Source organism: Ursus maritimus, unplaced genomic scaffold (genome assembly GCF_017311325.1).
Source record: "Ursus maritimus isolate PB19 unplaced genomic scaffold, ASM1731132v1 scaffold_24, whole genome shotgun sequence".
In the NCBI taxonomy this organism is placed as follows: domain Eukaryota; kingdom Metazoa; phylum Chordata; class Mammalia; order Carnivora; family Ursidae; genus Ursus; species Ursus maritimus.
In genome coordinates, this window is record NW_024424897.1 from 37,126,393 (window position 1) to 37,154,304 (window position 27,912).

Genomic DNA, 27,912 nt, shown 5'->3' on the forward strand with positions numbered 1-27,912 from the left:
TATTGATGGCTGATTGAATAAGCAGAACATGACCGCCAGGGTTTCTAACTGGTGGAGGACGGATGAGGTCATCTGCAAGAAGAGACCAAGCTGTGAACAGAGGAGAGGGAAGACTTCGGGGCACAGAATCCCCGTGGCTTATTTGGAGGGGAAAACAGTAATCCAGTCTGGCTAGATTGGAGATCTTCATTTGTGTTTAATTTTAGGTTTCAGAGAAGTCCCAAGAGAAATGGAGCATTTCACATTCAACAGACCTCCCTGACTATGTGTTTTTAGGACGAATGTAGGTTATTCCAGAAGGCTTGTCCCCAGAAGGGCATACTTCCATGGAGGAATCCACACCTTGAGAAGGGGTAGGTAGGTCCCCTCCTGCGCAGCAGAGTCTTTGGGGATAAGCCAGGATGTCAAAGATCAGTCCTGATGCCCAGAGAAAAGTCCCCCTGGCTCCGGGGGTCAGTTAGAATGGTGGGGCACTGAGATGGGGGTCTGGACACCAAGCTGGACTTCCTTCTCTCAGCAAAGCTCAGGCTGGATTCCAAAGCTGAGAAGCTGTCTCTGAAATGTGAGCGGTAAACACGTCTACCATGTTGCTTTCAAACGTAGATGGACCGGACTTGATCTTCCGGGATCTCCCAGGAGATCACACAGTGAGAAGATGGCCATCTGCAAGCCAGAAGGAGAGGAAACCAAACCCTGCTGCCACCTTGATCTTGGACTTCCAGGCCCCAGCACTGTGAGAAAAGAAATGTTTATTGTTGGAGCTACCTAGTCTGTGGCAGTTTGTTGTGGCGGCCCAAACAGAGGACTCTGGGAAAGAGAGTGGCAGTAACCTGGGCCAGGTGTTTACCAAGTATCATTCCGTGTGACCCTCAAGTGACCTCCTGGAGGAGGGGTTATCATTCTCACTTCCCAAGTGAGGAAACCGAGTCCTGGTGGCTGGGTCCGTCCGACTCTTTCCACATTGGCGTACTCCAGACCCAAACTCCTGACAGCTTATGGTTCTGACCGAGGAGGACCTTGGGGACCTTCGTGGTATCAAGGAGGAGGGGATGGACCTCCTTCAACCATTTAATTTCCTAAAGAATTGCACCAGGTAGATACTGTTGTCCCATTTTATCGTTGGGGAAACTGACGTTTGGAGGAACTCAGTGTCTTGCCCATGGCTCCATGGCTGTTAAGAATTTGAACCCAAGCCTCTCTGACTACAGATCCTGCATTTTGGACCGCAGACCCAGAAAACCCCTTGTGGAGCATGCCCCCCAACAGATGGGAGCCCGCCTCCTCCAGACTGATGCTACTCTCTCAATATCCCTTAAGGAAAACGGCAGCGGGCACCACGACACGTGCAGTGCCAGTTCCGTCAGAAGCCACGGGGTAATGCGAGGACGATCTCAGGGTGCGCCAGCTCAGAGAGTAAGTGGCCCCTCGCCCTGTCTTTCCTGGATCTCCTCTTCCTCTTGGGAAGTCTCTGACTCTGACCCAGCCCCGTGCTCTTGGTGGCAGACCCCTGCTCACCGTCCCTGTTACTCTCCCCGTTGTCTACCAGGCCCCAGCCACTCTGGTCTTCAGAAAGCCAAGCCTCTTCCCCTCTTCCCTGGCCTTTGCCCATGCTGTGCCTTCTGCAAGGATGTTCTCTCCCAACTCCAGATCTTCACAGGACTAACCCCAACGATGGAGGCGTCAACTCCTCTATCATCTTCTCTCGGAGCCCCTTCCCAACCATGTCCCCTAAATCTGCCACCTGCTCCTGTCTCTATCACTTTATTGTTTCCAGAACACTCTCAGGGCCAGACATCATCTTGTTTATTTACTTGTTTGCTGCTCTTCCTTCCCACTGTCTCTCCCAGCATGCAGAGCAGCTCAGCATCTCAGTGCCCAATAAATGATAGTCGAAAGCACAAATGAATGAAGGGCCCTTTAAGGTGGCAGCAGCAGGGACTGGGCCGGGGAGCCACAGATTCCTCTTAGGGAGAGCTGCGCATTTTGACGGTGCCCTGGAGGGGGTGGTGGCTGCTTCCCTTTAGAGGTGCTCAGCAAAGGAGCAAATAAGCAAATGGGCCGGTGTGGACACAGCCTGTGAGGAGCACAGGTGGACCTGGGGAGCCATGCCAGGGAGCCCCAGGAGAAGCTGTTCACTTTGCGGGAAGCTTCTCTACAAGGCTCCCCTCCCAGGGCCCCTCCTTGGCTCCAGGGCTGAGTGGGGCTGGGCCGGACTGGGCGGGGCTGGCTGATTTCCGCTTTATTATGTTATGATGATTTCCCCCTCCCCGGAATGATTAGGCCTTAATAAATAACATTTCTCTCCGATATTGTGCCATCATTAATTCTGCTTAGCTCTCCTCGGAGAAAATTTTGTGGAAACATTCTCAGTGCTGCTATTTAAAGCTAAATTAATTCGGCTGATTATTTCTGTCCAAGTAGATTTGTGCCCAGGCGGCTGGGGCCAGCTCTGAGGAGAAGCGAGGTGGGTGCTTGTCTCTCTCCCTGAGGCCTTGCGCAGGGTCTCCGCTTGCCCCTTGCTGTGCAGAGCTCAAGCTGGAGTCCTCCCTGGCAGGGAGAAGAAAGAGCGAACGGGGCCCAGATCCCGATTTGGGGGGCGCAGGTCCTCCTAGCCTCACCTAAGATGAGGGCAGTAAAGGCAGGATCCATCAGCCATCGTTCCTATCACTGGCCTCACAAAGGCTTGTACAAGGGCTCAGGTCCTTACAGAAGCCACTAGTGTGATGCTGGGCTTCATCGAAGAACGTGGGAATCTATGAACCAGGACGGGGTCCTGCCAACCAAAGCTGAGTTCAGCGTAACCCACTAGGGTTCTATGTACTAGTTCTGGGGCGCTATGTAAAAATTGGGGTTCTGAACCTCCTGGGAGGACTCTGCAGCCAAAACGGGTTCTAAAGAACAACGAGATTGGCAAACAGCAGTCAGGCAGACAGCAGGGTCCTGACCCCCAGAGCAGGTGTCCTAGTCAAGCATGCCGGTGCAACTCCGCTGAGTTCTCTCTAATGGGGCAGGGCTGTTAGAGCTCAGCAGGTTTCTCTGGAACAAAGCAGGATTCTGTGAATTCAGATTTCTATAAAATCACCAAGGGTTCGGCACGACCAAGCATGGTTCTGAAGAAAAAGGCAGGATTCTGTGTAACTGGGTGAGTTTCTGTATAACCAATTGGGGTTTCTGTAGAATACAGCCGGTCTCTGTATGTCAATATTGAAAAAAAAAATTTTTTTTTTAAGCCAAGAACAGAGTTCTGGGAAGCTGAGTGGAGTTCTGCAGAATCAAGTGGAATTCCGCATAAGAGAGCAGGCGCCTGGGTCCATGAAGAGGGCTCTGTGGCAAGTGCAGGGTTTCTGATAACAATGGTGCAGTTATGTGTTTGGGATCCAGCAAGCAGATCTCTCTCATGTATAAGGACCTGAGATCCAGACAAAGCAGGGCTCTACGCAGCAAAGCAGAGTTCCTAAGGGCTCTAAGAGATTATCACTTTAAATGACCGAGAGCCTTTGTGTGTGCTCTCTGCAGTGGGCCCGGTCCTGGGCGGCAGAGCAGGGCACAGCACGGCTCGGATGGTCTGGCCCAGGCCCAGTGCCTGCATCCTGGCTGCAAGGGAGGCTGGGAATATGACTATTTGACATTTTTAGTGACGATGGTGGGAAGCTGGTCATGCCAGATGAAGTAGGGGACTCTTCAACTTAGCAAGGGGTTCTAATATAGAACAGCCAAAAAGAATGGCAAATTTCCATTGCATCCGGCTTCCATTGTGCCGAGTCTCCCGAGCCCCAAGGCCTTTGCTCGTGCTGTTTTCTCTGCTTGTCTCCCCGCTGCCCCATCGCCCTCCTACCAGGTGCCTGCAAACCCTCCACGTACCCTAGGTCTCAATTTAAACATCATGAACTCACAGAGCTTGCCCTGACCTTTCTCATGCAACCTGTTTGCTCAGACAACACCTTCTTCTTTTCCTCCCTTGTACCTACCACACTGTGTACATACATATTGATCCGAGGTTTGTCCCTCTCTTCTCCAAATGCTTTGTTCACCCCTGTGCCTGGGCTTCAGCTCCTTAGAGAGATGGTCCCTAAGCTTCCACCTTGGGCCCCCCAGGCTGCCCTGCATCCCGGACAGCGCCACCTGGAGGGCAAGCACACACCTCGGCTCCCTGTGTCCCAAACTGGGTTCGTCATCCCCCTGCCCCGAGATGGGCTCACCTCATAGTCCTGCCATGTAACCAGCTTTGTCATCATCCTTCCACCCTCCAAACAACACATCTTGGACTCTCCGCCTCTATCACCCTATCACCAACCCAGTCTGTGCAATCTTTATGACTCATCGGTCTACTCTTCCCCTGACCATCCTCAGGCAGGCCCTTCCCCACGTTCCTTTCCGCTCCTTGTAATTGAGCTGCAGTGGCGGGCTGTGGTGACCCAGGAAAGAGAGTGTGATCATTTCAACTGGGGGTCACTGTCCGTTGCAATACACAGGCCTAGGGTAGCAGTGGCTTAAAGAAGATCAGAGCTGATTTCGTTCTCATGTTTATGGGCTGGTCACGAGCAGTACAACTTAACACGGCGGCCCCTTGGCGTTGGGGGTCCCTTCTACCCGACTGTTCTCCCTTCCTCAAGGAGCTGACCTCCTTAGCGTGGGCAAGATGACTCACCAGCATGTCCACTGGGTCTGCTTTGCCTCCAGTTAGAAGGGAGGAGAGGGAGGCAGCCAGCCGCCTTCCTCCAGAGCATACCCAAGAGTTGCACACAGCACTTCTTCTCACCCACTGCTGGCCAAACCCAGCTGCAAGGCAGGCTGGGAAATGTGCTTGCTTTTGGAGGGCCACGTGCCCAGCTAAAATCCAGAGCTTCCACCAAAAAGGGAAGAGAGAAACACAACGGGCAGTCTCCGCCGCACAGGTTTAATCACTAAAATAGCACAGACATGAAAAGCAAGCATTTACTGAGCCCGGCAGGCACGCACTTTGATTTGATCCTCAGGACCCCATTGCAGTTGGAGGTCGTCTCCTTTTCACAGAGGAGAGCACCAGGGGGAGAAGGGGGCATTAAGTGACTCATGCAGGATTGCAAACCCGAAAGTGACAAGATGGGGTCCGAAGGGATGGCCTCTGATGCTGGAGCCCAGGATTTACCCATCAGACCACTCAGGAGGGATGTCCCAAGGAAGCAGACATTGCTGGCTCCCCCACAGCCCTAGTCCCAGCACTTCAAACAGTAGGGGGGGCTCATGAATATTTTTGGACTGATTGGATCTGCTCCTTTCTTTCTGTTGGTGCCTCGACCAACCGAAGAGGAGGGACATCCACCCTTTCCTGCAGGAGGGCCTCCCCATTCCTATGGGAATGTGCTGACAGGGTCTCCTGTTCCTTACTTATTCCTCCCAACCCGGGCACCCGCCCTGCGTCTCCACTTTCCCCACTGTGCGTGTGTGTGTGCGTGTGTGCATATGTGTGCGTGTGTGTCTGTGTGTGTGTGCATGTGTGTCTGTGGCTGTGGGGGAGGCACACATTCCTCTGTGAGGTCTGGTTTTTCGAGAGTGAGAACTCAGCTAGAAAGAATTCTTGCCACGGTCTCCTGGACCTCGAATTGCTTCTGTGCCTCCCCCTTCATAGATTACTGCCTGGGAATGGGATGCTGAGTAGCGGGGGGCTGTGCATCTCTCCTTTCCTCCCCGACGCATCAAGAAGAGCCGGCATTTATCAGCCCCTTAGCGCGTGCTGGCTCTGTTCCACGCACTGCATTTACTTCTCAGCCGGTCTGATGAGTCGGGTGCTCTTTTCAGTCCTGTTTCATAGACAAGGAAACCAAGGCACAGAGAGGTTAAATAACTTGCCGAAGGTCACACAGTAAGTGATGGAGCCGTGAGAAGACGCCTGTAACTCTACACTGTCACTGTGCTAACAACGCACTGTTAGATGGGCAGACACTTTGCACTGTATAGGGCCCTGTCGTGGCTACGGTGAACTGCCATTCACACTGAAACTCATTTGCCCGATAAGGAGGCTGAGGCTCAGAGGGGCTAGCTGTGCTCCCTGGTGGACCAGCTTGCTGCCAGGCCTCTCTGGGGCTCCGTGTAATCTCCAGTGGGTGGGGGCTTGAGAAGAATCTGGTCCTGAGGTCCCTTTGGCTCTGAAGGCAGCTGTCTGGCTCGTCTGCCTCTTTTCCCTCCAGGGGAGCTCGCCGGCTCTCCTCGGGGGGCCCCACCCCTGGCAGCCCTCTCTCCCTTCCAGCTGTTCCAGCTGTGCACGTGTAGGGCGGAGTGGTGGTGGATGGTGGGCGTTGAGTGGGGGAAGAAGGCTGTTTATTTACGATGTGACAATTTTGATGTATTTGCTAGGGGGAAAAACACCCCAGCACCACACAATTAAATTAAAGACTGGCGGTTGTGGGCGAAGCTCGTCTACAGCTGACTTAGAACCCAGTAGATTGGAGAAAAACAACAGAAATGGCTATGGCTCCAGTCCCTCAGCCAGGCAAGTGCCCTGCAGCTCTTGGTTGCTGCTCTGGACGGGTCCCAGCTTGCCCAGGCGTGCGCCCTGACTAGGAGCCTGTTTGGGGGGAGTGGTGGGGGTCTTGCGGGACAGCTCTGTGTGTCTTATTGGCTTTTATGGTGCAATGGGCCCTCCTGGGGCATCGGGGAAAGAAAGCATCCATATTCTCTATGGACTGCTCCATCTTTTCTCTGCTGTCCAAAAATGTGGCCATTATAGTGAACTCCCTCCTTTCTTTACCAGTTAGTCCCCTGGGAGTTCTAGCACCTTTGTACCTCTCCAGTCCATTCCCTACTCTCTCTCCTCTGCTTATTGGGATGCACATCGTGTGTCTCATCTGAAATATGGCAGCCGGCTCCTTACCTGGCCTCCCTGCCTCCAGTTTTGCCTGATTTGCTCTACTCTACACTCAGCTTTTATTCTCCTACCTGCATGATCCTAGATGTGCTGGCATGTCGTTCAAAGCCCTTGTCTGAGTCAGGTTTTCTGTATGATAATGCTGTATAACAAACAACCCCCCAATCCCAATGGCTTACAATCACGAACTCCGACTTGCCTCACTCCTGGGTCTTCAGGTGGGCGGGGCAGTTCTGTGTCAAGCTGTAGGCTGAGCTCAGGTGTGTGACACATAGCTCCCATCCGGGGATCAGCTGGTGCCCAAAGCGCAAGACGCCACGCTGGACCACATTAGCCAGTTTAAAGTCCCTGCTCACATCAAGTTCACTAACACTTTATTGGTCAAGCCCACGCAAGCCGTGTGGCCAAGCCCCATGTGGGCAGGGAATATACTCCGCCTCCTCTAACAGGAGGAGGCAAGTCACATGGCAGAAGGAGCAGATAGGTCATTCTAAGGAGGAACTGAAGAATTGGGAATAATAATCCGATTTGTCGCAGTCCTTTATAACTGGTTCTCAAAGGCACAGTCCTGAGACTGGTATCATCAGCATCACCTTGACCCCACCCCAGACCCACTGAGTCAGAAATCTGGGAATGGGGCCTGGTAATCTGAGTTCTGACAAGCCCTCCAAGTGACATAGGCCATAGTTTGAGAACCACTGCTGGACAACCAGGCTGCCCTCCCCCTTTTTTCATCCCCGAGTCCCATAAGCTATGACCTCCCCTGGAGCCTTCCTTCTCTCTCTAATGGAATGCTCATTCCTCCTCCAGCTGGCAAATTCCTGCTCATGTTTTAAGGCCTGAGCCAAATGTCTCCTCCTTTGGGAAGCCTCTCCTCCACCCCTACCCCAGGCGGAATTAATCATTCCTCTGTGTTTCCACAGAACCCCTACGGATACACTCCGTACAGCGGGCCTCGGATTGTAGGACAACTTCGTGTTTGGAACAGGGCATCCTCCGGGGCCAGGACTCTGCCTCATGGGTTATTTCGTCCCCAGCGCACTACCTACATTGGGCACGCAGTCAGCGCCCAGTTACTGTTCAGTGATTCTGTTGCTGACTTTCAGGTACTCTTGCTGGGCTGAGGGGGCGCAATAAAAAAGCCTCAGGAGGGGCGCCTGGGTGGCTCAGTCCTTAAGCGTCTGCCTTCAGCTCAGGGCGTGATCCCAGCGTTCTGGGATCAAGCCCCGCATGGGGCTCCTCCACTGGGAGACTGCTTCTTCCTCTCCCTCTGCCCCTGCTTGTGTTCCCTCTCTTGCCGGCTGTTTCTCTCTCTGTCAAATAAATAAATAAAATCTTAAAAAAAAAAAAAAAAGCCTCAGGAGCCCGGGCTTTCCAGAACGTTAGGTGGTGAGTATGGATGGAGGGGGGATCATGGGGGAGCCAGTCTGGGCTCCACTCGGGCTCCAAGAGTTGAGTCACGGGGAGGTCCCGGATCCCTGGGCATGGACAGGAAGCAGGTGAGGAGAGCATCTGGTGCCCAGATGTCCGGCAGCTGTCCTTGCTTATGGCCAATCTGGTAAAGGCTCACCCGGGGACTCTGCAGGGCTGGAGAAGCACTGATTGTTTATCAGATGTTGGGAAGGCTGACCCACCTGCAGCCTGGGGGATCCTGGCAGAGCTCCCACCTCCATCAGACTAGGAGCTATGTCTCCTCAGTCAGGCTGGCGGCAGGATGAGTTTTCTCTGCCCCGTTGGACAAGGAGAACCCTTCTTCCCCGGTTGGGCTGTGTCTTTCCCATCACACTGAGGGCTCCTGGTTCAGGGACTGGGTCCCCCCACCAGACCTGGGCATCCCTGGGATGGGGAGGGGCTGTGGCCTTTTTAGTCCTCTGCTCAAAGAAGGAGGCAAAGAACTCTCAATTCACTTTCTACAGCTGAGATCCTTGTAAGGCTCTGTTCTCTCAACCCACCCATTGCTCTGCCTTCAAACCCAATGTATCTCCAGACGAGCTTTCTCCTCCCTTCCCAAAAACACTGAGAGAATGAACGGTCAACCCAAGGAGGAAGAGATTTCTGCGGCCCTGTGGAGGGATGGGAGCTGGGGCACCGAGTGCTGGGAGGAGGGTAGATGCAGGCCAGGAAGAGCCCCGGGCTCTCTGATCTTTGCCTTCCGGGCTGACAGGTACATTTCAAGGGAAATTGAACCTGCACATGGCGGCTTCGTTTGCGTTTAATGCATCTGGTTGGCAGTGGGCAGGAGGCTTTTGATGTCTGCGTCTTGGTGCCCAAGACTTTTTACGCTTCTTTTCTTTGAAGCCAAGGAGACTTGTGTTTCTGCCAAGAAGTAAATAGACTTGCATATCCTCCAGTGCCTTAGTCTTTGGAGACCTAGCTCCCAAATGCCATTCCTCATCTGCTCAACCTGCCAACGGCTCGTGTGGGACTTAGCTCAGGAAAGCTCTCAGGAAACTGTCTTTGCGAGCGCGGGATCTGGAGACGCCGTGGGAGATTTCGGGATTGGGCTCACCAAGCTCCTCCTTCTAAGAAGCAAGGGAAGGGGCCCTGTATTCCCGCCAGGGCTTCTCGGCTGGTGTTCAGCTTCCCCGTGGTTTCCTCTGTGTCCCCATCTCCCCCGCCTCTAAAGTCATCCTTAAAACGGTGTTCTTGTTTGTAATATGGGCAATTGATGATTTCTCAATCTCCTGGAAAGCGTGAATAAAGCACCTTTAGAAAGCTTGGCTGTTTTTATCCACCTTTACAGTAACAGCAGGCTTGCTGTGCAAGGTGGCTTATGCGGTGGGGCTTCCTTTGGGAACAAATTGGTGCCCTGAGCCCCTCCTCATAGAAATTTTGCAAGAGCCACAGGAAAACACTGAGACCGCCCCTCTGTCCAGTCCTACTGCCTCTGCTTCCAGGCCCCCAGTCTGATCCCAGCCCCATCTCTACTCCTCTTGGGACTCTTCAGGGAAGAGCCCTACTTTGGACCTTGACCTTCATGAAGACAGCTGGGGTCATTTCTCTGGTTGAAGCAGTGAGGGGCTTCACAGGAGGGAGAACTGTGGCCTCTTTCCCTGTTCACCCGGTGGGCCTATGGACACTGGGATTCGGGGGTCTTCTGACGTCTGGATGGTTTTCAGTACTTTAGCAGGGTCTGGGGCATTGCTATGTCCCCCTCCCCACTCTCTGTGCACCCAAACATCTCCATGAGCGGTTGGCCTGTGGCTCTCAGAGGCTCCAGCCCAGCCTGGTGCTCCAGGGTCTGGAGGGAGGTGGAATCTGAGGCTAGTGAACAGGGGTCTGGGGGTTCTGAGAATAGAGGAGGAGCTGCACTGTAGGAAAAACGGGGACTTTGTGCTTGGTTGGGGGAAACTGAGACTGGGGGAGGCTCCATCCTGAAGGGATAGGCATTCTTTATGGGGATGGAAAGGGCTGTTCTCAACTATACCATAATGTCAGAAGCAGGGACAGCTGGAGACCTTGGCCCCCGGAGCAGGAAGTGGAGTAGATGGGATTATCTCCCTTTTCATTGTTTTATGGTGACCGAAGTGGGCAAGGCAAGAAGGGGAGGGGCTCCCTGGCTCCCTGAGGTCTGAGCCACAGAATGAGAGTGAACTACAGGACGTCTTAGATGGGAACTATAGACTGACAGAGCCTCAGCGGTCCCCAGCTAAACTCCCATGACCCAGGGGTGGGCATGTGGCACCGTGGTGGTGGCGGGTGGAGTCAGGACTGGGACTTGGGCCCCTCGCCCTTCAGCCTAGTGTCTTAGCCCTGACCATCACAGGTTGAACTTGAGAAAGAACTTCCCGCCTCTGACAGTTGTCACAGACACAGGAGCATCTCGGAGTTGGCTGACAGCTCCAGGTAGCTCGGCAACCAAGGGCAGCCAGAGAGCTTCACCTGTGAGTCAGGGAGGATGACCCTGACCCCCAGCTGCATGCACCCACCTGGCCTGAGCAGAGGTTTCCTATGACTTGGAAGGACGGCCGGGTGAAAGCTGGCCTCACTGTGGAGCCGAGGTCACTGGAGGAGGGGGCACCTGGCACCAGCCTCCTGCTTAGAATAGACATAGACTCATTATCCAGCTAGTACCTATCATAATCCTGAAGATGCGCGGTTCCCCTCCGGTGCCTTCAATCACCACCCTGAATGCAAGCGGAAACTTAAAGCAGGCGTCAAGCCCACGCAGATGGAGGCTGACAGCTCTGTCTCCGGGCTGCTCCTGCGCTCCCAGCTCAGCCAGTTTCCAGGGCTCGGAGACACCTGGCTTGTGAGGTGGTGCTCTGTCCTCACCAACGCTGGCCTAGCTGGCGGGGGGAGGAGGGAGCCCCGGTGGATGGGGGGTGAGTGTTGGGGTCCCTGACATGGGACCTCTGATCCCGGTTGGGCTAGGACAGGTCAGGGATGCTCGCGCCCATCTCTCACTTAACACAGGGTTGCAGGAGATGACATGGGGGATGTCGGGTGCACAGTAAGCTCTTTATCACGGCAGTAAACTGACTATGTTCCTAGAGCTCCATCCTCCCAGATGCTGGGGTCTGTCACCCTCACTCACACCCTGAAGAATAAATACTGTGGGTCCAAGGCAACCTTAATCCAGCCCTCCCCTCAACGCCCAACAGGGGCCCAGGCTTCTCAAACTGCCTGAGCCTGTGAGGGGAGGAGATCTCACCAGGCATGTGCATGTGTGTGGGGGGGACACTGTGTGAGTGCCTTTGTCTCAGCTCTCCTGGGCCGGCGGGCTTGGCTAAGCCCCTCCTCTTCTTTGCACCCCCATTTCTTCACCCACCAAATTCCAGGAGGGGTGGCTGGGAGGGTTCCTAATGGTCGTGCAGATGCAGGACTCCTGGGCTCTTTGAGCTTTCCCTGGGGTCCCAGAGGTGACAGGGTAGAGGAGCACAAATTCCCCATCACTCAGACTTCCTCTCAGGAGGGAGGGGTCAGGAAGTGGCCCCTTCCATGGGTCCAATCTGCTGGGTTACTGCCAGGAGGCCATGCCCCCTCCACATTCGTCCCCCGTGGGCCCGGTCCATGTGGCTGCTGGCACCCCCAACAAGAGATGTTTAACCCAGGGCTTCCTCTCATGCAGGGTAATGTCAAAGAAAGAATATAAATTCGGGGCCAGACAGACCTGGGTTCAAATCCTGATTCTGCTACTTCTAGGCTGTGTGGCTTTAGACCAGTCCCTTCTCCCATCTGCAGCCATAAAGTGGGGGACAAGAGTGCCTTCCTCATGGGGCTGTTTGAGGATTCGATGCAGCCCGGAGCATGGAACACACTGGGCTTGCCCCTGCTTGTTTCTCAGTCGGGGTTAATCCCCCCTCTCCCTGGCCTCCTGGTCTCAGGGTGGCAGGAGGGTGAAGCAGCCACTTGGGGGTCACGCTGTGCCTGTCTCCCCAGGACCTGAGCCTTCCCTGCCTGCATCTCTCCCGTGATGCTCCGGCCAGCAGCAGAAACCCCAGACATGGTGCCTTTCAGAAGCTAAGGCCCAAAGGCCAGATTTGGTGAAAAAGTCATCTTCGAGGGACTTTTGTTTCCTCCTAGACATTTACATTCAGGAACACAAAATGAGGCACCGACCGGAAGGCCGGTTCCAGGAGCCAGGCTGATGTGAAAGGGGGTGCTCTAGCCTCAGAGCTGTGCAAGGAGAGGATTCCAGACCCAGGGCTATTCCAGGAGGCCTGGCTGCCAGAGCTGGGTGCCCTCTCCCCTGCCGCACCCCCGCATCAGGGGAAGGGTGGCGAGGTGAGGAGGGACAACCACAGTTCAGAGCCAGGCTGCCCTGGGCGTGACTCCCAACTCTGCCACTGGAGAGCTGTGTGGCCTGGGGAGATGAAGTTAACCTCTCTGAACTTTGGTGTCCTCACCTGCAAGATGGGGACAACCACAGTTCTCTGAGCACATTGGAGTGCAGATTAAATGAGGCAAAAATCTGTGAATCTTCACAGCTGAGAGCCCGATGCATCGTAGGTGTTTAATGCATACGTGTTTCCTCCTATTGAGATTTTGGTTGAACTCTGATGTAAGGCAATTTGTTGTGTTTGATACTGAGGACCCAATAGGGACTCCTCCGGATGCCACAGTCCAGGGGGAGGAGCTCTCCCCTCCCTCCCTGCTTCACTCTGGGGCTGCTGGCCGGGGGAGCGGGAAGTCCTGTTGGGAGCTCAGAAGCGCTCAAGCTGGCTGCTTTTGAAAAGGGGATGCTGGGGCGCCTGGGTGGCTCAGTCCATTCGTTAAGGGTCTGTCTTTGGCTCGGGTCACGATCTCAGGGTCCTGGGATTGAGCCCCGTGTTCCCCATGTCAGGCTCCCTGTTCAGTGGAGTCTGTGTCTCCCCCTCCCCCTGCCCGTGATCCAGCGAAAGCACTCTTTCTCTCTCTCTCTCAAATAAATAAATAAAATCTTTAAAAAAAAAGAAAAGGAAAGGGGGTGCTCACAGGCCCAGGGTATACACGCTGGTGGTCCCTGTGTCCCTCATCCCCAGGCCTCGTCTTCTCTTAACCTCTCAGCTGAGTGACGTCCCTTTCTAGAGCTGTGTTCCAAACCCCTTCTATTCTGAGCCCTGCTGAATATAGGTGATCCCTGCCTGGGGGGAACCGGAAATGGCTGACCTGTGCTCCCAGCACCGACTTTCATCTCCTTCCTCCTGCCATTCCGAACCCTCACTTCATTTCCTTCACCAAGCAGAGCTCAAGGTCAGGTTAAAAGGAAAAAAGATTTTTAAAAAAGAACAGGAGCAGGTCTGGCTCTTCAGCCAGCCTCAGGGTTGGGCTGGCACTGAGGTTTGGTGTTGGCAGGGACCATGCGGTCCCTTGGAAAGTCAGGGGAGAAGACCTGCAGGTGAACCCCAGGGGCCCACGCTGCTGCTTGCTTCTCACACAGCCTTGATGAAGTCAAGCCTTGGCCCTCTGTTTCCTCATCTGTAAAATTCATCTGCAAAATTCGGGGAGGATGAGGTTGCGGGCTCCCACCTGCAGAAACCCTTGCCCCACTTTTCCTGTTCCCCGCAGCTCCAGCTCTCCCAAAGACCGGGGGGGGGTGGGGTGGCGGGGGGGGGTGCCTGGGCCGCAGGAGGGAGGGGCTGGGGAAACCAGGGCGACTCCTTCCTAGAGTGGGTGCTGCAGGGTCTCCAAGGGCGCTCCACCTCCTGGCTCCTGACAGGGAATCTGAGGTGTGACTGGGGCAAGAACCACCTGGAGTTTGTGGAACAAAGAGACGGGAGGGCGTCCATCACGGGGAGTGCTGAGAGAACACGTGGCGTTCTCTCCTGTTCTCTTGGGAGGCACAGCACTTCCTCCCGCCACACTGTGTTCCCTTGGACTGTCTGGGAATGGCCATCAGAGCCCCTGGGAGACTTGGGGCAGGGGAACCCACAAAGGCATTGCTCCAGGCACTGGACTTGGCTGGTTCATCGAATCACAACCTGCTCCTGGCAGGAGCGCAGGGCTACAGAGCCTGCAGGGAGAGGATGGGGGTGCTTCCCCGACGCTCCCATTCTTCCTGGCCTCCGTGCCATCTATGGCCCTCCTGCTGCTCTCCTTGCTTCGGCCCTGACCTCCTCCTCTCCAGGTGTCCCCCTGTCCTCCCCTGCTCCAGATGGTCCTCGGGTGACGTCCAGGCCCTCAGAAGCTGCCCAGGGCACATGTGCTCCCTTTGGCCTGTGCTCTCCACAGCGCCTGCCCCAGACCCCCACTCCCAACCAGCACCCCACTTGCTGCTTTAAAAACTCGCGTTTCATTTTCATGCTTACCTGGGTGACTTTGTGGAAGGGATTCCCTGCCTGGAATGGCTTTCTGTCCCCAGCCAGGCCAGCTTCTTATTCAAACCCCAGCTCAGGCATTAGTGATTCAGGACTGCCTCCCCCACACCCCCCATCCCTTCTTACTTCCATCAGCACAAGTCACAGCGTGGCATCTTCCCTCTGTGGGCTTCCATGGCCCGCCTCCTCTGTGAGACTCACAAGTAAAGAATTATTATGTTTTTTTTATTAAATCTTTGTACCCCCAGGGCCTCGAACAAAGCATGGCAGAGTGAAAGTGCTTGACAGATAACTGTGGTTGTATCCACAGAGAGACGGTGCAGGCTGTCTGGAACCTACCAGTATGGGGAGGAATTAATAACAAACGTGCTTATTGAGTGTTTACTATGTGCCGGGCATTTTAATGACAATAGGTGACATATATTGCGAGTGTGTACTGTGCAAGCAGAACGATATTTATTCCTCACAAGAACCAACAGAGGTAGGAGTTTCCAAGATTCCTCTTCTATATAGATATGGAAACCGAGGCACGGGCAAATGCCAACCCTTGTGACAGCTTATTCACCAACCGAGGCTGTCTGCTTCAGAGCCCAAACTCTCTGCCTGGCTCTGGGTCTCCCGTCTCACGCCAGGGCACCAGTTATGAGCCCTGGAAACGTCTCGAGGACCGTCTGCCATTGTCTCTTTACATAGCGGGGAAACTGAGGCCAGGGCCAGGAGAGGTTTGCTGGGCCTCCCCACTCGGCCGTGTCTCTTCCCTGGCTTCCCCCCTCTTTTGTCCTCCTCCTCAGAAAGAGGAGACAGGGGTCCCTCTGGTCGGACCCTGCCCATCCTCGGTCCTGTTTCCAGGCAACTTGTTTTCTGGGCAGCGCCCCCTGGTGCTGCGATGTTGCCATGGTGACCACAGTGGGTCCGGGCACATCTTCAGGATGGTGAAGGATGAAGCTCCAGTTCCTTCCCTCTGGGAGACCCAGGGGTGCACAGATAGGCCCTCTGACTTGCAAACTCACCAGGCACATGCCAAAGGAGGACAGGGTTAGGCCTCTGGTGTGGGCGGAGCCAGGGCGGAGCTGAGACCGGAGCGGGTAGGAAGGGCGGGAACAGGTGCCAGAGCCCGCTTCACTGGAGTGCAAAAAATTCCCCTCGAAATTCCTTCTTCAGAGACCGTGGCACCAGAGCCTCGGCATCTAACCCCTGGCCTCATCTTCCCAGAGCAAGGAGGGGAAGGGGATTTCATATTCTTTGGAGGAGGAGTCATCTTTTATTTTCCTTTATTCACTTGAAAAGTATATTAAAAATATACACCCCAAGGAAAAGGTCACCCCCAGTGCCACTACATAAAATTACACAAAAATTTATTAAAATTGACACTCTCCTCCAAAGTAAGACCTATCGCTCAGAGGTTAAAAACTAACCAGTTTGTGAAAACTACTTACTGATTATTTCTATGCTCAGACAGATATATCCATCTCTCTCTAAATACATTCATATCTGTAAAAATATATTGTATTAAATTGGAATCATACTCTACAAATTGGCTTACATCTTGCTTTTTTAACTTCACAATATATCCTGGAGATTTTCCATATCAGTAAGTATCAATCTATTTTATTTTGCTGAGGAGGGGATTAAGAGCAGAGAAAGAGGAGGCCTGAAGCAGGGCAATCCTGGGGGGGGGGCTCCCTGGAGGAGGTGGGGGGTAACAGCTGACCAGAGCAGAGAAGGAGATGGTTACAGTAACAGGAAAATAGTGCTTATTATAATTACAGTGTGCCAGGTATGGTAATCCCATCAACCCATTTATTTCCCTCACAGTCCACAAAGGAGATTGGATCCCCCCATGTTTACGGGTGCAGAAGTGGGGCCCAAGCTCACAACGCTGGAATGTGGGGAGAAACCAGGACTCGATCCCCGCCCGGCTGGCACCCGCCAAGCCCGTGGCGTTCCCGCACCTCGGGTAAGGCAAGCTGTGCAGCCCCTGGTGGCTGGGATCTGGGGGAGCCCCTTCCCGTTTCCCCAGCCCCCTCTGTCCTTTCTCTTACAGCAGTCAGAGCCAGGTGGAGCTCTGCGCTCCACAGAGCACTTTGGAATTCATAAAATGGTAATTTATTGAACAAGCCTTTGGAGGAGGGAAGTAATGAAAACCGCTATATAAATTACGAGGCCATTGGTGTTATAGGCTGGAGCTAATGCTGTTAGTCCCCAGAAGGGTACAGGGAGCCTTCCCCCAACTCCACCCTTCTTGGCCAAGGTGTCGGCCCCTGGAGAAGAGCCTCCAAGAACAAGAGGCCGGTGCGTCCACGAGACAGACAGGCCTATGCCTGGGCTCAGCTGGGGAAGCCTTTCCTCGCGGCAGTGGAAGAACTGTGTTGTAACCACAGCGCTTCGTGGATGGACAAGGGCCGCGTGGGGTGGGCTGCGCGTCTGTTGGGGTTCTTAGCACTGTGGCACTTCCTCAGTCTGAACATCCCGGTTATCTTTCCTCCCAACATTTTAATTCCGGCGTCAAGATGCATCTTACATGTAATGTAATGTAGCTCCCCTTTTGCCCTCGAAAAGCTGTTAACTTGACTTTCCCTTAAAATCAATGGCCTCTTAAAATTGAAGAAACATTACATTCTTGTTGCTCTTGTTGTTTATGCCATGAGAATTTTGCAGGCCTGGATGCCACTTCCCAGTCCTTCCCTCACAGGGAACCGGTTCCTGGCGGGAGGACATGTGCTGTGTGACCCTGAGCATGTGGCCCTCAGTCTGGTGAGTCCAAAGCAGATGATTTTCCCGAGTGTGGGACCTTTAGTGTTACAAAGGGGCAAGTCCTGCTGCTGTCTCTGGGCCCTGACTTCTCCAGGAAACAGAAAAGTCGCATCTCAGAGATTCAAGGGACAGATAGGAGAAATAAGGCCCAGAGAAAGTAAAGACCTTTCCACACAGCATGTCCTCGCCAGGCCCAGCAGGAAAGGGATGTGGAGTCAGGCCACATCCCCTGCAAATGTCCTGCACTAGCTTTCCTGGTTTGGTTACTTGGGAAGAAGTGGGGGTGGAGGTGAGGAGGGGGTGCTGCCTGAGAAGGCCTGGGGCCTGGCTGCTCTCTGCTAATGGCCCTCCAAGTTGAAAGGGAGCTGGGACTTAGGCCTTACTCCGGGCTTTTGCTGTGTGACCTTGGGCTGATTGCATACCCTCTCTGGGCCTCAGTTTTCCCATCTATAAAATAAAGAATTTTGGTAAACAGAGTAGTTTCTAAACCTATGTGCAAATTGGAGCCACTAAGGCAGGTTGTTAAAATACAATTCCCCGGGCCCCACCCCAGGCCAAGCACCTCTCGGAGAGGGCTCAGGAACCTCTGAATTTAACCAGCTTCCCAGGTGATTGGATGCAGTTAATGTCTGAGCTGATATTTGGGCACTCTGGGCTGGGTGGCCAGGAGGTGGATGGGAAAAGCCAGACTGTGTGATCCTGGTGGGAGTGGGGTTTGAGGAGGCATTACAGGGGAACACCGGAAGTGAAGGGCTGGGCTTCAGAACAGCTGACGTTTTTTGTTTCTTGGCTGCGTGACCTGGAGCAAGTTACTTAACCCCTCCGAGCTTTTGTTTCCTCATCTATAAAAAGTGGAGTAATAATTCCCTAGAAGGGCCATTGAGAGGATTAAATTATATGATCAATGCCAGGAAGATTCCTGTTTCCCTCTCCGACCACACATCTCCCACATCAACGCAGCCCAGCTTGGCCCGCCCCATCCCGTGGTCCTGACTGAGTCTGGCTCACATCTCTGTCCCCTGGAATCTGGGGGACCACAGGGTGAGCTACAGGGCCAAGGAGGGTCGGGGAGGGGCCTGGCAGAGGAGGAGAAGGAGAGGAATAGCAGAGAGAGAAGGGAGGGAGTGGGGAAAGGTCCTCTGGGGACTGAAATATGGTTCCTTCATTCCAGAATGTGCTTCTTAATCAACTTAATGGGCCTCTGACTGAGCAGGGGCCTCGGAAGCTGGGAAAGATGGGGACGGCAGCCGAGGCCGCCCACTCCGGGCTTCCGAGGAGGGTTCTGGGGGAAGCCTGGAGGCTGGGCTGGCTCTTGAGACCTTCACCGTTTTCCCTCCTGACCCTCGCCCAGCCCGGTCCTGGCTCCCCCTGGATTTGGTGGGACTTGGGAGCCCCTGACCCTGGGCTTTTGATTTCCGACCTCTGACTTAGCTTAGCAGACTCATGAGTTCAGGGTGTGGAGGGAAGGTGGAGAAGCCCACTGTGGGGTGGGTCAGGGGTCATGGTCATGACCGGGGCACCCAGGGGGGGCTCTTTCAGATGCCATCCATCAGAGGGGTTCCAGAAATGTCCTGCAGGCATTGGCGTTGATTCTCGGCCTGAGTCACCGGTGGTGCCAGCTTCCCGAGCAGGGGGCCTTGTGCCTTAGGGGTGCTAAGGTGGGAAGTGGGGCCCCCGTGTTCTCTCCACCTCCTCTCCTTCTCCACCCCGGAACTACCACCCATTGGAAGGAATCTGGCATAAGGGGGTCTCCCGGCTCGTGGTTAACCATTCTAGCAAGCTGACTTCTTTCAAGCAGCTCTGTGCTGCGCCTTGATCTCCCCGACCTTACAGTGGGGATCCTGATACCACCGTCCCAGCAGTGAGGGAGATCCGTGGTGAGTGAGCGAACCGCTCAGTGCCGAGTGGGTGCCCTGGACACCTTGGTGAGATTCGATCTGCCACTCGGGCGGTCTGTAGACCTGGTGAGGTGTCTCAGATCTGTTGGGGCAGAGGGTGTGGGGAGTGGTGGAAGCAGGAAGACGGAGCTTTTCCCAGGCAACTGGGCAGTGTCCTTCCCAAGAGGAGGAGCTGAGCAATGCGTGTCTTCCGCGCGCTGGCATCTGCTGGCCAGCAGCCCGGGGGCAGGCAGGGATCTGGTGCTGTCCAACTGCGTCACAGTGCCAACGGTGTCTGGGCCGTCCCTTTGGGGGTACAAAGGCCAAGCGGGCCTGAGGACGAGGGGCAGGGTCAGAGCAAAACCCTAAGTCTCAGGTTCCTGGTGCCGGGTGCATTTTCTGCCCCATAAGGATGATGATAATGATGGTGATGATGACAGTGGTGAAAACAGTGGTACCAGTGCACGCTTACCAAGCATTTTACTGAGTATTGGACCCACGTTCACTCATTCAGTCTTCACACCAATGCTATAGGGTCAGTGTTACAAATTATTCCCATTTGACTCCTCAGGGCATCGAAGAACAGACAGGTTAGGTGATATCCCGAGGCCACAGAGCTGGAGGTGGCAGAGCTGGGGTCCACACCCGGGCTGTGTGTCCCACCGTGTCCCACACTGCAAGTTCACCGTGAGGCGCATGGAGGGCCCCTCCTTGCCCTGGCCCCCCAGCTCCTGGCCTCCAGCTGCCCCGGCACAGACCTGGGGTTGGGGGTGGGGGGTAAGACAAGGTCCCTCCTTCTGGGAGCTCCTGCTGGGAGATGATTAAGTCGATTGCCTTGAGAACATTTTTTGTCTCCCTGGTGTCAAGCCCAGAACAGCCAGGGAGACAATGGCTGCAGGAATCGCATTTGTTAATCTTGCATTCGTTAATTTATTTTATTTTCCATCCTTAGAATTAGGACGAGCCTCTTGAACTCAACATGCAAATGTATGCAAAGCAAGATGAACAGGCGTCTTTAAAACCTTGGCACTTTGTTTCCCCTCCTTGCATTACTGGAATTGCAGCTTTCCCCAGCCAGGGGCGGAGGGGTGGTGGCAGTGGGCGGGCCTGGGGGAGGGGGTCCTTGTCACATTCCACAGCAAGTTTCTGTCCATGAACTCATCTGACCCTCCCTGGGACGCTCTGCAACCACATTTTACTTAGGAGGCCGAGGAGGCTCAAAGCAGTGACATGTGCTCAAGATCACAGGAAGGAAGGGGTGGAGCTCAGGTCCGGGATTTTGGACTCCAGACCCTGTTCTCTTTGCTCCACACACACCTTCTCCTGCCCACGGCCTCAGAACTAACTTCTTTTCTAGCCCCTACGCAGCGGGGGACCTGCAACTCGGTGGCCTGGCTGGGGCGAGCTGGGCCTCTGGTCCTTGAAAGGTGGTGCGCAGGGAAGGACTTTGGAGGCCCACGGCCCCACTGCAGTCCCCAATATCTTCTCCTCCCCCGCAGCCTTTCCTGCAGTTGGCCTTGGCCCCTTGGCCAGGCGGTGGAAAGAGGCTCTGACTGCAGCGCTGCCCTCCTCCTGCCCTCCCCACGGGGCCCAGTGGAGCGGGTTATTACTTGCCAGGTGTTTAGCAATCTCTCGGATCAGAGGCCTTGGCCTAATTGCCAGAAAAGCCTCCCTTGGCTCCCCAGGAAGCAAAAGCTGACAGATTTCCCAGCAGCAGTCATGTTGCTGGAGGGGAGATGGAGAGAGGGGGAGGAAGACAAAGAGAATCAGAGAGGGGCACACAGAGAGAGAGAAGTATCAGGACTTGCAGATCTCCCAAAAGGAGGGACCTGCCTCCCTTCTCACCTCTCCTCCTCTCCATCTGCCCCTCTTCCCTCTCTCCCTTAATCTACTGGGAACCCAGTTGCAAAGCTAACATCCTGAAGGATGAGGACAGGGCTGTAGAAGGGCCTGGGGACCGGCATGGGGCAGTGAGCTGGGGTGGGATGGACAGGGAGGACGGGAGCAGGCCCCTGGGAAGAGACAGAGAATATCAGGGAGTCTGGAGGAGCCTATGCAGGCAGGGAAATGTTTCTGAATTCTTTGGACCAATCCCCCCAGTGGGTTTGTGCTGACTCTAAACCCCGAGCTGGGAATATTATCTAGCCCCTGCCCTGCTTCCCTGCTCTGACGGCCTCACCCTTGCCCAAAGCCCTCCCCACCCTTAGACCCAAGAATGAGGAGTTTGGAGGCCCAGGAGAGGGGTCATGCAGACAGACCACGGTCGCCTCCCCTGGGCTCCTCGCACCTGGTTCCTGCACCCAAACAGCATGTTCTAGGCGGCAGCCTGTTGCTGGGGGAACTATGCCCAGGCCCAAAGTGAGGCTGCAGGCTGGTGTCAAGGGAGAGGTGCCCACCATCTGTTCTGTGAAGAAACAGATACCATTGGCTCAGCCAAATCCAACAGCCTGAATGAAAACAGGTTCTCCTGGAATCCCAGCACCACGGCCAGCTTCTCAGTGAGCGATCTGGGGCCCTGGGCAGAGGGAACTCCAGGGCATCAGCCGTCTCCAGGGCAGGTGCGCACCAGCAGGCCACCCACCCCGATGATGCTTTCCTCCTCATCCCCTTCCCTTCGTTGAATTATTCTCCAATGTCAGATTTTACTGGGAAAGAATGAGAGGGAGTTTGAAAAATAAACATTAAAAAAAATAAGTCAATAAATAAGAGAGCAGACCACTCTTTCCCCCTTTCATTTTTTAAAGGAAAAATTAATTTTCCCTTTGCCTAAGTACCTGTCACCTTAAATTAATGTCTCTGAGAGTGAAAATGACAGAGAAGTTGGGTCATTAGGCAAATTTTAATTAGAGGCTCAGATGTCCTTTACTAATAAGATGCTACATATATTTCCTTCTGTTCTTGCCTCCCGACTGCGAGGACATCTCTGCAAAGCAACCAAGGCCCCCCGGGGGGGGGGCAAGGAGCTGGGGCCTCGGGGAGATGGGTGTGGGGCAGGGGAGGGGAATAGTGGGGGCCTTTTCCATGCAGGGGATTGGGCAGGGCAGGGGATTGTGGGGAGAGGGGGTCCACTATAAGGCCCAAATCAGCTTCCATTTCCTGGTGGTGTGTGTGTGTGTGTGTGTGTGTGTGTGTGTGTGTGTTGTGTGCATGCATGTGTGTGCAAAGACACAGTGTATCAGAGATAGCAGAGCAGTCGAGAGGTTGGGTTCAGAAACCAGACTAGTCCAGATGCACATTTAAGCTCTAATTATCTATCCTTGAATGGTTACTTAACTTCTCTGTGCCTCAGTTTCTTTACCTGAAAAATGGGGATAATGGGTGCCTACCTCCTACAGGGGTTGAAATGGTTCAACCTGAATTAATAAACCCTTCGAAAGGGGCCTGGTGGTGGTAAGCCCTTGATGTTGGCCGCATGTGCCCATGCGCTGGGGAGAGGGTGCAAGGGCACACACGTGTGTACTTGTGTGCGTTACACTTCAATGGAGACAGCACTGAATTTGGACTCAAAAGACAAGACCTGGAGTCGGACATCTGCTACTTTCACTCTGGGTGACGTTGGTAGGGCGCCTTCCTTCTCTGAGCCTTTTTAGGTTTGCCATCTGCCAAGAGGCTCAAAGATGAGACCTGGGACTTGGACCAACCCTCCCTGGGAAGGACAAGACTCAGATGAGCCTTGCGGCAAATGCTGGGAAGCAGCGGCCATGGGTCAGGGGCGTGTCTGCTCACACCCACCCTGCGGGCAGCACGGATCTGCACGCAGGCCGGGCCGGGATGCCTGCCCTCACTCCCAGCAGGGGTGTAGGAGTGTCTGTGACCGTGGTCGGAGACAGGCTCTTTAAAGGGCTCCCTCTCCCTCCCTCAGGGGACTCCTCTGTGCTCTTCCTGATCAAGTCCTCCTCTGGCTCTGCCAATGGGCATCACTGCACCCAGGCCCACGCCGGCCGTGGTGTGGGCACAGAGCTCGGTGGCCCCTCCACAGCCGGTGGTGGTCAGGACAGCAGTGGATGCAGAGATGATCACATCCTCCCCTTCTCTGTCTGGATCTAACGTGCTCAGGCCCAGGGCTGGGACATAATTCANNCTTCTCTTATCTTGTGGTAGGAACCCAGGCCTGGGGTACCCCCGAGACTCCTCTGGGGACATGATTGTCCGTTCCTGGGCACGAGGACACACTGGCTGTGAGCCTCATCCTGGATATTCCTGGATATTCTTGCTCCCCCTTGCCATGTTTGGGGGAGGAAACAGAGAGTGGAAAAGTGAACAGGCTCTGTGCATATTAAGCACCTACCATGTTCCAGGCTGACCTGTTTCATTCTTTAACCACCCCAGAGATGCTACCATTATCACCTTTCACGGATGGAAGCACTGAGGCTGGGTAATTTTCCTAGGTCCCTCTGGTTTTAGTCCTTTCCTTTGTAGATAAGCATGTAGGCTAGTGGCAGGGCCCTGGGAGCGTCTGAATGTCCCACAGCCTCTGTGGCTGGCAGGTGGTAGGGTTCTGAGCAGCTGTGTGCCTTTAGATGAGGCCCTTCCCCTCTCTGGGCCACCATCTCCCTCTGGTGCTGAGAATCCAATGAGCTCTGGCAGCTTCTCCCGAGACCAGGTCTGGAGGACTCCGGCGAGAAACGCAATAATGCAGTGTTGAGGGGCTGGTGCAGGGGGTGGTATGGCTGAGTTGAGGCTGTCACTCCCCCTGGCTCATTGGCCCCAAGTTCATCTTTGGGGCACGAGGTGCAAGTGAAGGGCAGAGCCATTGCTGGGCCATTACTCACCAAGGCAACACCTCGCCGCTGCTGGCTCACTGGACCCAGCTTCTTGCAAAAAGGAAGGGAAATTGCACTCATTTTCCAGGAACAAAGAGGCCAGCTCACTGACCCTGCCAGTTTCCTCCTACCTTTGCTCTGTTCCCTGCCTCCGCTTGGTTGTATAAGGACTTCTGTTACCTCTCAGAGATGGGTGGAAAGACACCCCCCAAAAAAACAAGCAGTGGGGCATAGAGCCCAGAAGTGGGCAGAGACCTCAAAGTCCTCCTCATCGATCCCTCCTTCCTTCCTTACTCTGGTGGCGAGGGAGTCAGGGGCACTTAGACAGTGGCAGGAAAAGGAAGGGTGGAGGCCTTCTAGGGAGAGCAAATTTGCTGATGGGGTTGAGAAGGAGCTGGGGGTGGACTGTGGGTGAAGAGCAGTCGAGACTAGGGAGAGAGAATTCACTTTCTTGATCATCTGTTGTGTAGGAAGCTCTTCTACACATGCTATCTCATTAAATTCCCACAATACCCATCATCAGCCCATTTTAAATACTGAAACAGACCCAGAGAGGTTAAGTGATTTGCCCAAGAACACAGAGCATCGCAGGTGGCAGGGTAAGGATTTGAACACCAGCCCTGTCTGACTGCAGAGCCTTTTCTGCTCTCCCATGATGTCTCTCTCCTGCTCAGGAGGTGGGAGTTCTGAATTCCAGACATGGACAGAATGTTACATTACTAGGCCAATCTCTCTGAGCCTGTATTTACCAATCTGTAAAATGAGAAGATTAGACTAAATGATTAGTGCTGTCTTTCTGTGCTAAAGAGGTGAGAGTTTTGGGGCTCCTCCAACACAGAGTTGAGAACCACCAATGGCTTGGAGGGGCATCAGCGCATTGGAGCTGACCTTTGTCATGAGTGAATTAGAATGAAGTTTGTGTGGCTCTCAGAACTTCATCATTACCACCTTCAGATACAGAGTACTTTGTCTATTGGTTCTAGCTCTGCCTACGTATGCCTGCCCCCAGGAAGGGAGTAAAGACAGCCCCACCTCAGGGCTCCAGCAGGCAAGGACACATGAACACTATCTCTGTGACACAAGAACCCTTCTCTCCAAGCCACAGACCCCAATTAGCAGCTTAGCACCAAAGTTCCCAAGATGCTTTCCTGTCTTTGGATACACTGAATAATGGAGATGTTTCTGGGGCTGGGATGAGGGGGATGGGAGGTAGGATGTGAACCTGTAAAAATGTAGAAAGAGAGATTTCAGACTCCTGGGTGTTGCACTTCCTTCACACTTTTAGGAAGGTGTCTGACTCCTGAAAGAACTCCTGGCCCAAGTATAATTTTCTTGTAATTACCCCCCTTCCTCTGAGCTCACACTATCATTGTAAGTATTGAGGAGTGAGAGAAAGAGACAGGGCTCTGCCTCCTGGGGGAGACCAGTCCTTGTCCTGTGGGAATGTGAATCCAATGAGGGACGCACAGCTCCCAATGGGGAGGAGCACCCAACCCAACAAGCTATCATGGCTACCTCCCTTAGGGCGTTCTTGGGCTGAGGGGGCGGGGGGGAGATAGTATCCTTGTCTAGTGAGGGGCTGGTCTGAAGGAATTAAGGGGACTGAAGGCAGAAAATATAAAGTTCAAATGCAAAAAGATGAAATAACTGAAGAGGAGGATTCAACTTAATGCTGGAGGGAAGAGGGAGAGGGGTAAGTCACCCTCAGGGAGCCCAGGGATAAAGTTGAAGGGTGTGTGTGTGTGTGTGTGTGTGTGTGTGTGTACGCACACATGCAATCACATGCCAAGGACAGGAACTCCTCCTTTCTAATTTTGTTGGACAGAGACTGTAACAAGGAAACCTCAAGAAAAGGATTCTCTTGTCCTGTTCCTCATCATCTGGGGCAGAAAAGCTCAAATTGGAAACACGCATATATCATGCCTCCTTCTACCAAGTTGAAGTTGTTAGACTTTGTACTCTTTGTTGAGTTATGAGGAAAGGGCCTGGAAGTCATAAGAGCACACTTGGTCACTGTTTGACTTCAGAAGGCTCCTTACCCCATTCTGGGCCTCACTCTGGTTGACTCAATTTAGAAAATCTCTCATATCTTTTGTAGTCCCTGACATTCTTGTTTTTGTTTTTGTTTTGCTTTTCCCCTTGTGAGTCTTCTCAACCAGCTTCCTGGAGGGGCAGGATCTGCCTGTGGTTCTGAAGACCCTGGGGCCAATGAGAATCCCCCATCTGGCCCAATTACAGTCATAATAGAAGTAATCTGAAGTTCAAGGGGCCTTTGCCTTCTTGGATTTCTGAGGCAGTGTTCAAAGGCTTATTGTATGTCTGAAATGAGTGAGGCACAGAAGGGAGGACATGTCATTCACTCAGTCCTCAGGAGAATCCTGTGAGGAGGGATTGTTATTATCAGACTAGTTTTATGATGTGAAAGCAAAAGTCCAGAGAAATGAAATATTTGGTCCAAACTGACCAGTTAGCAAGTGGTAGATCTTAGTTTCCAGTACAGAACCCATACTTCTTCCATTCCAAAATGAATGGCGGACCATGGATAAGAACAGAATGGGCCTACAAGAATCTCTTAGTCAGTCCTTTCAGATTGCCTCTATCTTTCCACCTGCACCCCCGTCTCGGTTGCGGCAGGCAAAATACCAGATTTCTTGTCATGGTGAGTCCATCCTTCTCCCTTCTCTGGAGAGTGAAGCTGGGTGGGGCTTCTCCTTCTTTATCCTTGCCTTCCAGATCTCAAATATGCCTCTTGGGAGAGTTTCTGTCACACTAAGTGGCTTTGAAAGATTGGAAATGTTCAAACAGCCCGTTCTGCTCCACAAGGGTCATGTGGCATCTCCCTAGAATAGTAAATCTGCAGGTGGGGAAGCGTCCTGCTGGGATGAGCTCTACTCACCCAATAGCTCCCGCTGATGCCATTCTTTCTCCATTTCACACCTCTACATTGTGTGTAGGGACTGTGAGTAGCAACAGTGTGTTAAGGGGGAAAAGCCCCTCAAATGCCCAAAGGAAAACACTTTCTTGTAAATATTGGAAATGTGATGGAATTGTCAGCATTACTCAAAACCAATTGCATCAGTTGTGAAACACAAGTCATGATTCTGTTTATTCTGCATCAGTGTGAAAATTGCTAAAATGTCATCAAGAAGGGAAGCAAAAGCAAAGGAAGCTGGGTGAGAGTCACCAGAATCCTGCGTTTAGGAGAAAACAATCAGGATCAAGTTTATAAGCATGAGTCAGCACCACGGACAGAGACAGAAGCTTGTCTGCCCTTCTTTCTTTTTAACGATGCTGTGCCTATGGCTAGGGTCAGGTCCTCCAACGGGCAGGCCTCCTTCTCCTGACCCCTGCCTTCCCTTTGCCCTAGCTTGGGCATCTCCTGAGGGCTGTGAACAGCTGGCACTGTCCTGGCACAGTTACAGGATGAACTTGCTACTTTTCGAAGCTCAGGCCTCCGACACGGAGGGCATCTGGGCTGCTCAGGCCTCCTCCCCACAGGGTAGGTGACCTTCTTCTTTGATGAAGGAGCAGGTGGGTTGGTTTGGCTCTAGTGAGGATTTTTGCTGTGACAGGTGGCCTAGAGCTATTGGACAGGAACCCTCTCCCTTCCCCCCCATCCAGGAGACTCTGGCTGCAGGGAAGAAGGAGAAAAATTAAAACTACAGTTTATTATAAAATTAGGGCCATAAAACCACAGGCTATAGCAACACAACAGCTACAACCATAAATATAGAGCCCATTCGATCACCAAATAGGTGATTTCACACATTAAGTAGGAACACTTATGTACAGGTAACAGAGAACAACTCCTGTGCTTCTGTTTGTGGCAATAACTGGCCCTTTATGGAGTTCTTGTGGCCGCTTACTGGTGAAGGGACAGAGGTCTGGAATGGGGTAGGTCAGTGTATATAAAACTGTGGCCAGCCTCCAAGAAG

General features: G+C 53.6%; 1 long non-coding RNA gene across 1 annotated transcript in view; it reads left to right on the forward strand.

Moving 5' to 3' along the window:
• Positions 1-17,200, forward strand: part of LOC121105034 — a 133,193-nt gene extending 115,993 nt beyond the window's left edge. The window contains exons 2-3 of the long non-coding RNA XR_005837476.1: positions 16,399-16,540; positions 16,628-17,200. This is a non-coding gene — a long non-coding RNA (uncharacterized LOC121105034). The remainder of the gene's footprint in view (positions 1-16,398; positions 16,541-16,627) is intronic.
• The last annotated feature ends 10,712 nt before the right edge of the window (positions 17,201-27,912 follow it).